Source organism: Ostrinia furnacalis, unplaced genomic scaffold (genome assembly GCF_004193835.3).
Source record: "Ostrinia furnacalis isolate ACB-3 unplaced genomic scaffold, ASM419383v2 OfSCF1098, whole genome shotgun sequence".
Taxonomy (NCBI): Eukaryota; Metazoa; Arthropoda; class Insecta; order Lepidoptera; family Crambidae; genus Ostrinia; species Ostrinia furnacalis.
In genome coordinates, this window is record NW_021131337.1 from 779,732 (window position 1) to 792,218 (window position 12,487).

Genomic DNA, 12,487 nt, shown 5'->3' on the forward strand with positions numbered 1-12,487 from the left:
TTGGCGTCTTGATTATGATTCAACGAATAAACTTCAATTATTCGAGATATTTTACGTTTTCGTTTCAATGACCCGAGGCATTATGGGTATGTGGAAATACCGAAGAATATTGCTTAAGAAAGTTTTGAAAATGTTATTTTGGTTTTTAACACTACCAGCGACTAGCCGTGCTACAATTTCTGAATCCGTATTCTGACGGATTCGGATCGGTCGTAATGAGATTCCAGTCTAACAGTTGTATATTAGACTGAAATGCAATTTTCAGGAAGGACTACAGTGTATTAATTTTATTTTAATAGCCCAGATAGGTACCAACACTAATATGTATTATACCTAGTTACACACATATTTTATGCCAAAGATCACCAGATAATAAAAACTGAACTGTGATTTAACTTATCAAGTGAAGGGAAGTTGTAAAATTCTAATTACCTACCTATCTTAGTTGGTTTGCATCTGCAGCCTTATAAAGTTATACATAAGTACCTACCTGCCTCAATACAATGTTGTATGACGGTTTCTCACGGTCTGGCGTCTGCCAGCCACTTTATGAATATCAAAACCAAATCTGAAAGTAGAAACTCAAAATGTAAAATCATGGTAAATAATTTTAATGCCATTGATTCGTCTAAATCGCACATTTCGAATCACAGTCTCGAAATTATTTTTTACTAGCGGCCGCCCGCGACTTCGTACGCGGATCCAGTTTTACCCCCTTCATCTATCTTATGCGGTTTAGATTTTTTCATACAAATGTTTTTTCCCGCTAACTGCCGTTCCCGTGGAAATTTTGCAATATTGCAAGCTTTGAGTTTACTAAGGTACCTGCATGCCAAATTTCAAGCGTCTAACTTGAGCGGTTTAGATTTTTCATACAAAAGAATTTTCCCGCTAATTCCTTTTCCCGTGGGAATTCCTAAGTATACTATAACCTGCCCAGGAGTATGAAGAATAATTGTACCAAGTTTCGTTAAAATCCGTCGAGTAGTTTTTGTTTCTATAAGGAACATACAGACGGACAGACAGACAGACAAAAATTTTACTGATTGCATTTTTGGCATCTGTATCGATCACTAATCACCCCCTGATAGTAATTTTGAAAATATATTTCATGTACAGAATTGACCTCTCTACAGATTTATTATAAGTATAGATTTTTTTTAAGGATTTTGAATTTGAATAAGTAGTTTCAATTTTGCATTCCATTGTAAATTGGTGAGCTATAATTTATAAATAATTAATAGGATTTCAGCCTACATACAACGTGTCCCAAAATTCAAGGATAAGCCGGCGCCGCAGGGTGGACCTAGTCATGACTGCTTTAGGAAAAATAAGAAAAAAACTCTATCTCAATTATTTTTTAAGTTACAATATAAATTATGAAATTCGTCGAAAATTGACACCCCTTATGATATTTTACATTACCACGACTACAATTTTTCAAATACTTCAGTTTTTTTGTTTGTATCGGCAACTTAAGTAGTGCTGCTGTCCACCCCAATTCTTAAAACCCTCAGAATCCTTGCAGTTTTTACACAAAAGTGAATCAAAATATGATATTTCCTTAAAATTTTGAACGATTTTTACTTACACTCCACTTTGATTCGTCGTTTTGTAAAAAAACAGTATGAACACTACTGCGGCAAGTTTTTTATAAAGTTGACGCAACTATCCAAGATTCCGAAATGGTATAATACACTAAGAAAACTAGTCGCAAAAAAGATATGCGTACCATTTTTACAAGCACTTCGCTTGTTAGTTAGTATGGGATAAATCTTGCAACTGAATTTAAAACCAGTTCTCCTTAACCAATTGAGCTGAAATTTGGTATACTTGTGTAAGTACGATGACAATGCAATATTATGGTACCATTGATCTGGATGGAGTATGGAGGTGGCCATAAGAACTCTTAACGAAACGGCGGAATTACATCTAGTTTGGGTTCGTTGGACTTGTCTTTTCGAGCACTTTAGTGCTAGATGATGTTCAGGGAAATATTTTATGTAAATATCAGCTTTTATAGTATGACGTAAGTAGGACTACATTTTCATGAACTTTAAGGTGTCTGGCTAAGGTCTGCCACCATGGTAGGTGTCTGTCAATGACTGACGTCATTTCTAATAACATTTTGAAGGAAATATAAAAAAATCAGCCTTTATACTTTGACGTAATTAAGTTGGTATTTTACACACCTTTAGTACCGTCTGTCTGCCAAAGCCACCATGACCCAAACTTCATGTTTGGCCATGGTTCTTAGCTATGTTGGGAGCATGCGCTGACAAACTTTCAGCCTTTATAAAATAACGTAGGTCTGGCGTTCAGTAGCTCTTAGTCTATTACTTACATTACGACTTTTATAATGTAAACCAACTAAAATAGAACCAGCTTTAATATAGGTACCTACCAGGTGTTTTAAAAGCTTTTCTTAGCCCTAGTTAATTTTAATGTTTAATAATATAATATATTTATTGTCTGATTGTAACTAACAGTCTTACAGTAAGTTCTGAAAATTTCAGTTATGAATCGTATCAAGCGGATTAAAAACTTGGAAATCGTATCAAGCGGATTAAAAACTTGGAAATCGTATCAAGCGGATTAAAAAATATTTGTAATTGAATTTAGGAATTACTTTGCTGGACTAATTGCTGGTACAATATTAGGTACATAGATTGGGTAAGCTATTTCAAGTTCTATACATACAATACAGTAGCGTGTATCGCAGCCCGGCATGCGACGATCGCAAATTACTGGCTACGGGGAGCTCGACTAACTACACATTTACTGCCTTTTATAGCACATAATCGCAGCTCTTATTAAAATATAAGTGGTTTCCTTTCCTTGGTCCCATAAATGAATCTGTATTTCACTGTAAAATCAGTTTCATAATAGTAGGACTGAGGATGCCATGGGCTATAGTAATTATTTCGAAAATAAAGTCCAAAGCTGCAGCTATTTTAGATTATGAAACAAGTATAAACAGATTTAGTAATCATTGAAATAGTTACGCGAGTTATTAAAATAAGAAAATCAATATCATTTTTATTAAATAATTGATGCCAGGTGGATTTCCTCACTTGGCTCTACATTTTGAGGACATACCATGTTACATGTGCTCGCACGCATAAAGTTACGTGCTGGTCACGTACATTGGTGACAGACATTTTAAAGTATATTAAATAAGTATACATAATAATGTAATAATCAATTACACCAATAATCCTATGTGGGCATCTAGCCCAAATGTTAGCAGTGTGTACAGTCAACCGCACGTCGTACTAGATAACCGAAAAATATACCACCTACCTATAGGTACACCTGTGATTCTGGGTATAAGCTCGTGTATAACACAATGCACAATGAACGCCCCCGGCGGGAATCAAATCTGCAAACGCAGCTGCTAATCCGCAAGCTACCAAGCCTCGGCTTAGTGTGTTCATTTGAACACTTAACAGTTATTCAGGTGCAAACACAATAGCCAATACTCTTGTTTAAGAATTATTATAATCCCATCAATTGACCACGGTTGAAATACAACTGTATAGTTTTAAAACGGTTTAAAAACAAGCAAACAGGCTTAAGCTTCAACACGGCATTGTCTACCTGTGTTACTTTGTGTATTATTTCCCTGAACGTTCATAAATACTTAAACAAATAATACAATTATCTGTTCTGGTGTCGATAACGAAGACTTGCCCGACGTCGCTTTGTCGGCTTCTTTTGAAATTATTACAATGAGTTTGTTTTTTTTTTTGTTTTTGGGTTTTCCTGTAGTTCGCAGGCGTTTAAACAATTGTACGGGTCTGATTTCAGACACGGTGCGCTCGAAATACCCAAATAGAGCGGCTGCGTACGCGCAGGTAGCAACTAAAATGAAGATTTCACTTCACGTTGTTACTACGCGTCAAACCTAAAGTAATTTGATTTAAATGAGTAGGAACAACTAACTTGTAATTCGAATTCTTTATCATTTTCAGACAACTGTCTCCGGGTGATCTGTGTAGCTTTCGCTTACTAGCAATAAGACCACCTATAAAAAAAGTTTATAAATACTCGCATCAAGTTCTACTTCTACCTATTAATTACTATTGTTTTAATTATTTATAATACCTTATATTGATGAGGAAAAATGCCATCCGCATATTGAGTAGTATTTGCTATTAGGTACTATGGTGACTACGAGTAGACAATGTATAGGGTACTATACTATGTCAGGAATACGCTACTTAATCAAAGCTTACTACCTATATTTTTGTTTAAAAACAAATAGGTAACATGAAGATTAATATTAGGTAGATTTATTTAATTTAGCATTTCAGTACGCGTTGATGTCTTTAACTTATTGATCATGAAAAAAATATTGTTAGTGAAATAATATAGGTTATAGTCTTAATATTTTATTTAGTAACGCAAATCTTTAAATTGGTGTCGTTAATACTTTATCAAGTCGCATAAAGACACGAAATCAGGAGCTACCGAGACCAAATAGTCAAACATAGAGACATCGATTGCTACATTAAAAATTACAATGTCTACTTTATTTATTCGCATCTATACGAGTACTAACACATTAGTTATTTCACCAAGTGTACGTATATTCAATACCACTAAGTAGGTAGTGAAGGAAGAAATGAGGAGATCCGTAGGAGAACCAGAGTGACTGACATAGCCCGCAGAATCGCTAAAATCAAGTGGCAGTGGGCGGGGCACATAGCTCGAAGAGCTGACGGCCGCTGGGGCAGGAAAGTTCTTGAGTGGCGACCACGAGCTGGAAGACGTAGCGTGGGCAGGCCTCCCACTAGGTGACGATCTGGTGAAGGTCGCGGGAAGTACCTGGATGCAAGCGGCGCAGGACCGGTCTTTGTGGAAATCCTTGGGGGAGGCCTTTGTCCAGCAGTGGACGTCTTTCGGCTGAAACGAACGAACGAACGAAGCAGGTAGTGTAGATCCATTAAATTAGTAAGGTCGTTATTATGAAGTTTCAGGCGATCAGAGGGCGGCGCGCCCGGCCCGGCACCGANACACGTTGTATATTGAACAAACTGCACACGATGCGACGAGTCATGATTTTTAAAAGTCATATTTAATGTAGGTTTGTGGCATAATCTTTGGTTTTGTCGACCATATTTTTACATGAAATATAAAACACTCACATACTTTTTCTTTTCATGTCTCTCTCTTTCATTTCTTACCTACATGACGAATAAAACAACTAAGTTACTTAAACAGAGTCAGCTTTAAAATACCAGGTTTTGTAAGAGTTTTATTGTATAGTAGTAACCAATTTAACAACATGTAAGTTCCGAAAATTCCAGTTTGCAACATATCTGTGAAAGAAACCTATTAGTTTTTTCGAGTGTATGTATGTATGTATATTTCTTTGGCACGGCCTACAGCCTAAACGCAGTGGCGGCGTAGCATGGGTTGGCACCCGGGGCGATAGCACGCACAGAAAAAATTTTTTTTTCTCAAAACCTATCGAGTGCGGTATCAAAATAAAGGGCTTTTTAAGTAGTTTATTATTTATCTAAGTAAGAAAAGATTCTGAAAACGCCATAATGATTTACTTTGCTAGACTAATTGCTGGTACAGTATATTTTATAGATTGGGTAACTTATTTCAACTTCTATACAGTAGCGTGTATCGCAGCCCGGCATGCGACGATCGCAAATTACTGGCTGCGGGGAACTCGGCTAACTACACATTTACTGCCTTTTATAGCACATAATCGCAGCTCTTATTAAAATATAAGTGGTTTCCTTTCCTTAGTCCCATAAATGAATCTGTATTTCACTGTAAAATCAGTTTCATAATAGTAGGACTGAGGATGCCATGGGCTATAGTAATTACTTCAAAAATAAAGTCCAAAGCTACAGCGATTTTAGATTATGAAACAAGTATAAACAGATTTAGTAATCATTAAAATAGTTACGCGAGTTATTAAAATAAGAAAATCAATATCATTTTTATTAAATAATGATGCCATATGGATTTCCTCACTTGGCTCTACATTTTGAGGACATAACATGTTACATGTGCTCGCACGCATAAAGTTACGTGCTGGTCACGTACAATAGCGACATACATTTTAATGTATATTAAATAAGTATACATAATATGTAATAATCATTTACACCAATAATCCTATGTGGGCATCTATCGCAAATGTGACTGATAACCGAAAAATATACCACCTACCTATAGGTACACCTGTGATTCTGGGTATAAGCTCGTGTATAAGCTCACACAATGAACGCCCCCGGCGGGAATCAAATCTGCAATCCGCGCTGCTAATCCGCAAGCTACCAAGCCACGGCTTAGTGTGTTCATTTGAACACTTAACAGTTATTCAGGTGCAAACACAATAGCCAATACTCTTGTTTAAGAATTATTATAATCCCATCAATTGACCACGGTTGAAATACAACTGTATAGTTTTAAAACGGTTTAAAAACAAGCAAACAGGCTTAAGCTTCAACACGGCATTGTCTACCTGTGTTACTTTGTGTATTATTTCCCTGAACGTTCATAAATACTTAAACAAATAATACAATTATCTGTTCTGGTGTCGATAACGAAGACTTGCCCGACGTCGCTTTGTCGGCTTCTTTTGAAATTATTACAATAAGTTTGTTTTTTTGTTTTTGGGTTTTCCTGTAGTTCGCAGGCGTTTAAACAATTGTACGGGTCTGATTTCAGACATGGTGCGCTCGAAATACCCAAATAGAGCGGCTGCGTACGCGCAGGTAGCAACTAAAATGAAGATTTCACTTCAAGTTGTTACTACGCGTCAAACCTAAAGTAATTTGATTTAAATGAGTAGGAACAACTAATTTGTAATTCGATATTCTTTATCATTTTCAGACAACTGTCTCCGGGTGATCTGTGTAGCTTTCGCTTACTAGCAATAAGACCACCTATAAAAAAAGTTCATAAATACTCGTATCAAGTTCTAGTTCTACCTATTAATTACTATTGTTTTAATTATTTATAATACCTTATATTGATGAGGAAAAATGCCATCCGCAAATTGAGTAGTATTTGCTATTAGGAAGAGCCTGGATGCGGGCAGCGCATACCTATATTTTTGTTTTAAAACAAGTAGGTACTTAAGTATCATGAAGATTAATACATACATATTAAGATTAGGTATTTATTTAATTTAGCATTTCAGTACGCGTTGATGTCTTTAACTTATTGATCATGAAAAAAATATTGTTAATGAAAATATTCTTATTATTTAATTTAATAAGGTATACATGTCTTTAAAATAGTGTCGTTCATAAATTTGTCAAGTCGCATAAAGACACAAAATCAGGAGCTACCGAGACCAAATAGTCAAACATAGAGACATCGATTGCTACATTAAAAATTACACTAAAAACAATGTCTACTTTATTTATTCGCATCTATACGAGTACTAACATCATTAGTCATTTCACCAAGTGTACGTATATTCAATTCTACTAAGCAGGTAATGTCATCATCATCATTTCAGCCACAGGACGTCCACTGCTGAACATAGGCCTCCCCCAATGACTTCCACATCGCACGGTTGGTAGCGGCCTGCATCCAGCGCCTTCCCGCTACCTTTATCAGGTCATCGGTCCACCTTGTGGGTGGACAGGACAGCAGGTAATGTAGATTCATTAAATTAGTAAGGTCGTTATTATAAAGTTTCAGGCGATCCGGCGAAGGCGGCGCGCCCGGCCCGGCACCGAACTTTATTGACCGAACCGCGCACAAAGAGGCTGCCTTTACGACCCCATAAAACTCACAATAGTGCCAAGCCCAGCACGAAATGCGGACCGGCTCATTGTTAATACTTAAATAAGATATCCATTTTTTTTATTGTACACCCCATTACGGCCGCCGTTTGTACATATTTTGACTTAAACTATTCATGACTGTAGCTTTGATATTTACCGACGGCAGGCGTTGCTTCTCGCAAATTGATCACGTGCTAATACTGCCCTGATGCTATTGTTTTGGTGCAGAGCAAAGAAGTTTACTGTTAGTCGGTTTTACTTATTACGAGAGTTGTTGCTATACAAAATTGTTATCTTTTGCGTGTAATTTTTGATCGTCCAACTTTTACTGTTTCACGTGGGTTTACAATGAATTACCGCTAATTAACGTGTGTAAATGTAATGTTTTCTTGTTTGTTAGAAGTTTATGAAAGCTCATTGAATGTTATGCAAGTTTATAAACACCATTTTACCTCAAGCAAATTAAAAATAACTAATAAAATATAGCAACTTAGTCAAAATTTTATATAGAAAAATCTGTCAACACAAATTCATAAATACGTTTCCAATATTTTAAGCTAAAAACGACCATGAAATACAAGCAATATACAACTACAGATTTACAATTATAGCTAATTTCTAAACTAGCGCCTTTCTCAAAATATCCTAGTCACAACTTAATCCACTTCCCCGGTAAAAGAAACCAAGCAATATAAATAAAGAAAAAGATATCGATTTACTTAATTAATACATATACACGTATATAAAAGTTATGTGCGTGTTCATAACGAATGCACGGCCGCAGGTACCCGCTGTATCAAGGCTTTCGGCGTATTTTACGACGAGCTATAAATTAGAAGAGTTATAAACATAAATCTTAGTCCGACTCGCGTCCCATCACATATTCATGCTTCGAATTTGATGTTCGTGATCTAAGTGAAGTGTTCCACTCACAAATGATGTCCGTATTCTTATTTATACAACCCAGAGCACATTTTATTGCGGGTATCGGTACCTCTGTCAGTTTACTGACCATTTCATGAAGTAGAACAGCGTATATAAGCAAAGGAGCTTTGCTTTTGTTATTTATGTAAAAGTATTCTTCACCGCAGTCATACAGGATCACAGAAATAGGTAGTTACAGCTTTTCAGCATCAATACAATCGATGCAAAAAAGAGTAGTAGTATTATGAGTAGAATAAAAGTTATGAAGACTCAAGCATAGAGTAGTTTCTTAAGAATTTACCCCATTTTATAGATAGATTAATAAGCGTGTGGAAAGCGTCAAATAGAGGCAAATACATGCCTCTTTTAATAAAACCAATTTTATAAAATACTTCAAACTACTGGTTAAATAAACCAATTTGTAACAATAAGCAACTGCCTCATTTCTTCGCATTCTACAAATTTCGCCTAAAGTTAAGCAGATATAATATACTCGTACCTACTGAAAGTCAAAAGCTCACACCGTATTCTTAAAATCTCTATTTTGGTCAACTGAACAAAACATCCTGTATCAATAAATATATATTAAAGATACATCATCTTTTTTCTATGACAGATTAACTGTTCATCTCATTTCTTATTCAGTGCTAAAGTCGCAAGTCCCATCCTCCATTCAAATGATATATGAGATAAAACGTTCAAGCATTTGACAATATAAAAATGATTTTAGTAGAGCTTTGTTAAATTTTCTTATACATACCTATGTAGCACGTATGTATAAAATGCAAATCCATTTGCGTTTATGTATTTGGTGGATGAACTAGGTAAATGATAGAGATATTTAGAATTCATGACACGTGTTTCAGTTATGTAAGAAAAGCTGACTCATTTTCATTAATTTGTACTTTAGTTAATTGAAAAGCAACTCCTATAAAGTGAAGTTAAACTTGAATAGGTAAGTATTTTTTACCAAATCAAAGGAGAAACAACGTTTTAAGAATAATACATTAACAGTTATTATATTATTTTAGTCTCTTAGCACCAATTAAATGCGGTACTAATTTTATTCAAATATATACAATAGTAAGTCTGCAAAATTTTATTAACACTTTCCGGTCATATATTTTTTTGAACGGAATATATAAATTACAATATTCTTCCGATAAGCAATAGGTATTGACAAAATAATTCCATCGAATGTAATACATAGGATTTAGATATGGAAGCCGCCGTTAAAATCAAAAGCAAATCATGCATTGAATGCTACATTTTTATTTCGTAAACTAAGCATGTAACATAATAATTATAGATGGTTCAATCAAATTGCATTAGTTACTATCAACCACAAAAAATATATTCCATAGGTTAAATATGAACAAAAACATTAATCTTTTTTCTCTCCCGCTTATAATACATGGATTTTGATATTGGGGTAAAAAATATAAAAACATATTTTCTTGAGTCATAATTTTACCTTAGATTTTTTAAATTAAAAAATACTAACTTCTTTTATGCCATTTTTGGAAACATGTTTTTATTAAACTTGATGCTAGACTAAATATTTCGTAGAGTAGGTAGTACTTACCTAGGATAGGAGTCTATGAACTAGTAGGCTTGTAGCGTGTTTCAGTTGCCGTCTCCACCCCGTAAAATCTACCAAATTCTGACAGCCATAGCCAATACAGTGCTTATTTCCTAATTTAACATTTTATGGTGTTCTGACGCGGCGATAATCGCTGCCTTCATATCTCGAGCAGCTCGTATCAGCGCCTTGTGTGCCTAGCCTACGTAGCAAGATACCAAGTGACGAAGGGAAAGCTGGATTAAAAATTAATTTAACCTCTTTCATGTTCGCCGATAATCCAGACTTTATCTAGATATCAAATCGAGAGGATTAAACCAGCCTAGTTAAATAGAATGCACGCGATAGCGGCTGATTATCAGCTATAGGATTTTAAGTACCTACGTTTTGAGTTAATATTTTTTCAAGGAATAATGAAGTACGAGAATGTATATGTTTATAAACACGAGATTTATCGGAGTTTCATTTAAATAGAAGCACAATAAGAAAGCTCAATTTTTAGATTACTATTGTTTATTTGTAGATTGATTTGACGACAAATAACTTCTCGGTAACTAATACCTACTTGCTATCAGGAAAAAGAGTTTCTCCGAAAGTTTCTGAAATATAAATTGTTAAGGAACTTTTTACACTTTCAGTAAAATGTTAATACTAGGCTAATGACTAATGACTGCTAATGAGCAGTAGATGAAATGATAGTAGATCGTATTATGAAATGAATCTGGCGTGTAAACCCACTTTTGCGGGCGGAGTGATGCGGGCAGCGCAGGACCGTGCATTGTGGAAAACCTTGGAGGAGGCCTTTGTCCAGCAGTGGACGTCATTTGGCTGAAACAACAACTAACTCAAAATAGTCAAACTGGTACTTACACACCTATAGAGCTTACAGTTTTATCAACCATCACTTTGAGACAATTATGTAGAGCTAACATTGACTATCTCTGTTAATTGCGATCGAAGCTATGCTGAGTACCTACTTAAAGTTTGTACAAAGAATCGCATGAAATGTATAATGCGCACAGCATTGATAACTTCTGTCTGTGTCTGATCCAAATACTGAAATTCAACCAATCACGGGCCCGAATTTAAATGTGGGTAAATATCTTACCGCAGGCACCTACATCTACAAACTATATTTGTTGATTTTAACGCTTTCCTGTTAAATTATGGCATTAAACCCTCTTAGCTGTATAAATTACTATAGGAACATAACTCTCACACATTGTTAGCATTTTGTGTCACTCTCAAAATCATTTTCCTTTTATTTGATCTGTATAATGATGTATGAGATGATTTAATTTGAGTGTGTGGTTTTTCTGTTTAGGTGTGACGCGATAACGACCTGTGAGACTGCTGTCAAAGGTTAAACAGGGGAGGCAAACAGACATGTTTGCACTGGCTAGGCCTCCGTGTGATCTACGCGACTCTACGAGGTGGTCGTTGACAGGGATAAATTGTAATTGTTTGGTCATTTGTGCTTTAGAATGCTTTGGTTTATCTAGATAGTTGATAAGAGTTAGCTTTAGTAAAGTTAAAGAAAATATGATAATGTTAAGGATTAACGAAGTTAAAACCTAAAAGTAAAATACGAGTATGAACTAATAACAATACAATGACTTAAGTCCCTATTCAAAGTTTGCACTGCGTGGCGTAGGTACTTAGCTTTTTTAGCAAAAAAGTTTTATGTCGTAAGTAGTCTTAAGGATATTTGGACTTAATAAAAAACAAATCTTTCTTTCTTTCAAATAAACAATATTGTAAGTAACTAGGGTTTAAAGCTTTAAGCTCGAAAGAAGCTTCAAGCCTGCTATTAGTGGAATTACAAAATTAAGACGTTCGGTTCAATCTGTAAAATTCAGTGTTTAAAAACTTTCAACAGATTTATACCTAGATATTAAATGTTGGAAGACCTTTGATAATAATTGCAAGGGCATACTACTTTGGTAGATACTTATAATAAGATGCCAAACGAAGAACTAGATTAGGCCTCACTTCCTCACTGTTACATAAGATCTATCAATCAGATCGTCACCTTTATAAGCGAAATGTTAATGAATAAAAAACGCTTCCGTGTCATTCATCGGTAAAATTAGAGCGGTTATGTCCGGTGAGAGAGGCGGCTTCTTTTGGATTTCCCTCCGAATGCCCTCAATGAGCGTTCGTTTGCGTAACAGTTAGCAGCATTCCTCATCGCACCTTCTTCCTGTGTCCAGGG